Source organism: Schistocerca americana, chromosome 9 (genome assembly GCF_021461395.2).
Source record: "Schistocerca americana isolate TAMUIC-IGC-003095 chromosome 9, iqSchAmer2.1, whole genome shotgun sequence".
Lineage (NCBI taxonomy): Eukaryota > Metazoa > Arthropoda > Insecta > Orthoptera > Acrididae > Schistocerca > Schistocerca americana.
The window spans coordinates 84,316,019-84,321,494 of record NC_060127.1 but is presented as its reverse complement, the minus strand read 5'-3'; positions in this window follow the sequence as shown (position 1 = coordinate 84,321,494).

The window sequence follows — 5,476 nt, the reverse complement described above, 5'->3', positions numbered from 1 at the left end:
CATCAAAATTGTGGTAAAGTGACGGCCTAATTAATCCGATGGGTGTGTAGAAATTTCGGAATTTTTGAGTGAATTTTGTGACGAGAAAAGTCATATATTCCGCGTGGCGTATTGAGCAAGTCGGTGGCTAAAAGCTTTGACTGCATTTGCTACCGACAGATTTAATATTTGGCGAGCACTGTCAATCAAAAACAATCAGTATTTTGGTAGCTATTACGTTTTCGGGAAATGCAACACCATAAACTTGCTAACGTGAGTGAGAGAGATTGTGAGTGACAGTGTTGAGACTAGCACGGGCTTGGCAGTGATGCTTGTTCACCTAAGTTTCAAAACATATTAATTAAGGGCAAAATTTCCAACCTTTCATTTCGTGTGAAAACTTTCTCCCGAAACGTAGATTAGTGACTTTAATTGCAGCTTGGTCCACGTCGAAGTACAGTAGGTTTCGCTCGGCTTCCCTACTGATGATATGCTGAGACAATGTTCACAGGTAGGTGCAGGTTCGTCGTAAAGGAACGGAAAGAACCGCGCCGCCGCAAGTGAACGCGGTACGGGAGGGAGGTTTATCGTCACCTAAGAAAATCCTGTCAAAAGTGTGTCTCATGAACAAAATGTAGGAACGAAAAAGAAAGAAAAACTACGTGATAACCTAAAAGCGCCGACTACCCACACTTGTAAATAAATGTGAAACTGCAGCAAGAGAACGAACGTTGAAATTTGGTTAAAACTACGTGATAACCTAAAAGCGCCGACTACCCACAGTTGTAAATAAATGTGAAACTGCAGAAAGAGAACGAACGTTGAAATTTGGTTAATGAAGTGTACGGAAAAAATGAATGTAATTATGTGTTATCTACGTATTGTAATAGTCCAAAGAAGCCATATTCTAGAAAGTCCTTGATAACGAACTACGACCCTGATGTTAAAGATGAATGCTCTTACTTTCGTACTGGAAGCGAAAAGCCACGAACGTATTTTCTTGTAGAGGTAATGTATGTATGAGATAAAATTATAAACAGCCGACCAGTTGCAATGGATAAAGAAATCTTTACCTACCTCTGCAACATCCATGTACTAATTTATATTTACATGACAAACCCTATTTTTAGGGCCATATTTTAATTTTGACAAATGGATCTATGCAGACGTTTGTAAAAACGGCGATGATACATCAGTCCATACTAATGTAAAATTGTAAGTACCAGTCGTCGTTCTCATATTTTTGTAATGCAAGAGCTCTCTAATATGTGTTAAAATCTATTCTTGACTAAAGTTTCATACCTTTCTATTGTAAGCTATGATGTTCATTGTCCATAGGCCACCTTCTGAAGAAGACAAATTTAAATTTGTTGAAACCTAGGTAAAGATTTCTTTATCCATTGCAACTGGTCGGCTGTTTATAATTTTATTACGTGGAACCGTTGCTGTTGTGCAGCTATGTATGTATGAGACTTTTCACAACATATGTATGAAACGTAACTGTGTGTTCCTTCGTTTCGTCACCCTCCGTGTAAAATAATAATATAAAAATCTGATAGTGAGATTCTTTTGACCACCTGCGTTTCATTTGTTGTAATGGCGCACACGCAGCCATTACTTTAATCTTGGAAACAAATTATTCAAGGGCTCCAACCGACAAGATAAACCTATGAAACAGTTTCAGTCTGATTTGCTTAACATTTGGTGGTCATTACATTAAAGTCACACTGATTACAATCTGATTTTAAGTGAGAATAAATTTCAAAGCTCTAGCCTGTGTCAGTAATAATATCTCTGCACAATGATAGCGAGATAGCAGCTTTCATTAAAAAAAGTGAAATTAATTTTATTGGAATACTTCATAGCATTTCACTGTTGAAATCAGGTCAGAATATGATGTTACATTATCATCATTGCCACAAGATAGCTGCGTAGGTGATTGTATCGCTTCTCTTCATAACATTGTTTTGACCGGGTATACTGATGCGATTTTTTAACAAGCTACGTGTGTGGTATATGGCGGGAGCGTATTTTTATTGGGAAGCTACCTTCCTTAAAGACCTAATTTAATCTGTTTTTGCCTACGTAGCACACCTCATTGCTACCTGCATGTAAAACTACCTTTCATGCGAGCGTGCAAAAACCCATACGAAAAATTATGGACATAATTAAAGGAGAGAGGGAAGATAAAGCGGAGTGGTGAGGGTTGTTTTACTGGTAGAACAGAAAATCGTTAATATTGGCACGCATTACCCTCAAGCACGCTATGAACAGTGTGTTGCGGATGCGGATCATAAGAAGTTAGCATCGGTGGCGTAGAGTTTCAAGAAGCTGCTGGCATTGACTACTATGTGAAAACAGGGTCCTGTACTACACCCAACGTTGCGTCAATTTCTTTCAGAATTGCGACCTCGGTTGTATGTGACAAGAAATCATGCACTCAGTCGCATATACTATTGGCAGTACAGCTTTCACTGAATTATCGTCTACAATTCCTAACAAATAATGAGCCAATTTCTCATACAATAGCATATTTTCATGGGATAAAATTTAGGTGTTTATTCAAACGACTAAACCTAGTCTCAGCAATTTTGAAGTACCTCATTCTCACGAGACAGTATGACTATTGGATGACTATTTGCTGTGCTTGCTTTATTCTCAGACAATACAGGCACCTACGTATTAAGAAAACTTTGCGCGTTTTTCTCCCCTGTCATCGTGAAAACTGAAGTTCCACTTTATTACGAAGTGGAGTAGAGAATAATCCACTAAGCTTCTTTAGTTCGACATTTTGTCACTTTGGCTCTTCCCGACCAACTTCCTAACAATAAAAATATGTTCAAATGTGTGTGAATTTCTAAGGGACCAAACTGCTCAGGTCATCGGTCCCTAGACTTACACACTGCTTAAACTAACTTATGCTAAGAACAACACACACACACACACCCAAGCCCGAGGGAGGACTCGAACCGCCGGCGGAAGGGGCCAAGCAGTCCACTACATGGCGCCTTAAACCGCTCGGCCACTCCGCGTGGCTCCTAACAATAACTTTCAAATATTCGCACGTAAATGGCTTACTGCAAATACGTTTACGGTACTGATTTTCATGTGAGTTTCATATGTTTAATAGATAATTATGAAACTGTGTTACCTTAATGCTGCGCAACTAAGCTCAGATGAACAGTGACTCACCTGAAAAAGAAGAGAAATAGCAAGTTAGACTCGGAATACTTACAGCAGGCCCTTAACGACAATTACAGAGGAAGGTTCATGTGAAGTTATCTCTCCTAGCTGATAGTAAACACCGTATGATGCAGGAATTGTTATGCCGGCCGAAGTGGCCGTGCGGTTAAAGGCGCTGCAGTCTGGAACCGCAAGACCGCTACGGTCGCAGGTTCGAATCCTGCCTTGGGCATGGATGTTTGTGATGTCCTTAGGTTAGTTAGGTTTAACTAGTTCTAAGTTCTAGGGGACTAATGACCTCAGCAGTTGAGTCCCATAGTGCTCAGAGCCAGCCAGGAATTGTTATACTGAGAAGACGTATGTTTCTCAGTTAAAATAATCATCACGTATTTGATATAATCATACGAATATTTCATTTATCAACATCTGGCCATGTTCCAGAATGAACCCATAATTAACAGATAAATGTGAAAAAGAGGTTAATAGAAACTTCATGATTAAACTGCGTCACTCAAGTAGCAAATAAATGAAGCGTTTCCATGAAATTTCAACTCTTCTACTTGTTTATAGTCTTGTGGACATTTTTGGAAAGCAAGGGCGCGGCGATTCAGTAAGTAATACAATACACTTTTTTCTCGGTTAATTTTGGTTGAAAAATTGTCAAACTTGTTGCGAAGTTTCGATATATGGTAGGGATGTGCTTTTTCATAGTCTATTGACCTTACTAGTCCTTAGTTCCTGACTTAATAAACCTCTGTTTCAGGATTCTGTCACAATTTTGTCTGTACAACATCGAACTGAGGTGACAATGTGTAATCTCTGCTGTGTTTTGGGGGAAAAAAATTAACATGGCAACAAAAGAAATGAAACTTCCTGGCAGATTAAAACTGTGTGCCGGACCGAGACTCGAACTCGGGACCTTTGCCTTTCGCGAGCAAGTGCTCTACCAACTGGGCTACCCAAGCACGACTCACGCCCCGTCCTCACAGCTTTACTTCTGCCAGTACCTCGTCTCCTACCTTCCAAACTTTACAGAAGCTCTCCTGCGAACCTTGCAGAACTAGCACTCCTGAAAGAAAGGATATTGCGGGGACATGGCTTAGCCACAGCCTCGGGGATGTTTCCAGAATGACATTTTCACTCTGCAGCGGAGTGTGCGCTGATATGAAACTACCTGGCAGATTAAAACTGTGTGCCGGACCGAGCCTCGAACTCGGGACCTTTGCCTTTTGCGGGCAAGTGCTCTACCAACTGAGCTACCCAAGCACGACTCACGCCCCGTCCTCACAGCTTTACTTCTGCCAGTATCTCGTCTTCTGCCTTCCAAACTGCCAGGAAGTTTTATATCAGCGCACACTCCACTGCAGAGTGAAAATCTCATTCTGAAAAGAAATGAAGTTATAACACAAAATTCGCCACTCAAGATTCTCCCCTGAAATTTGCAAATGGTTAACAAATTAGGCAAACAAAAATTGCTGCTTTTGTTGCATTTTGATCGGAATTCTTTTCACTTACTAACCAAAGCATATGTAACAGTAGATCTTTTTGGATGGTCACCATGCAAGTGTGGCCGTGGAGGGGCTCCGCTTGTTATTTTAAAAAAGTATTGAGTGTAGGGTTCAGTCCAGAAAGGCACTTCCCCTCCAGCGCACAGCATTTCCCCTGCAGTGCTTGCCTGCAACCCCCACCACTACCGCTCTCCCCACACTTTGCCAGCTGACTGCGCGTCTACCCGCCACATTTTCCTGCACACTCTACCTGCCCCTCGGCGCATTTAGACTTACACGCCTGGCATGTGGACTTCTTGTGCATGGTGCTGTGTGCTCTCTTAAACATTCGTATCTCAGTGGCCTACAGTACACAACTGGCTTGTTGTGCAGACTCTTGTAAGTAACGTAAGTACACGATTGTGGCAGCTTCTCTTTGCTGAGTCAAGGACTTTTTGACCGGATTTAGAAATATGAACAAAGAGTGAAGTGAGATCCAAAGACTATATAAATATGAACTACAAAAAAATAAAAAATAAAAAAACTGAACGTTATTGCCGGTCGGGTTGGCCGAGCGGTTCTAGACGCTACAGTATGGAACCGCGCGACCGCTACGGTCGCAGTTCCGAATCCTGCCTCGGGTATGGATGTGTGTGATGTCCTTAGCCTCAAGTAATTCTAAGTTCTAGGGGACTGATGACCTCAGACGTAAATCCCATAGTGCTCAGAGCCATTTGAACCAGTTTTTGAAGGTTATTATTAATTAGCTGCATTTTGCAAACCAGTTTCCCTTGAAGTAAACTGTGACTTCATTGGAAAAAAAAGGG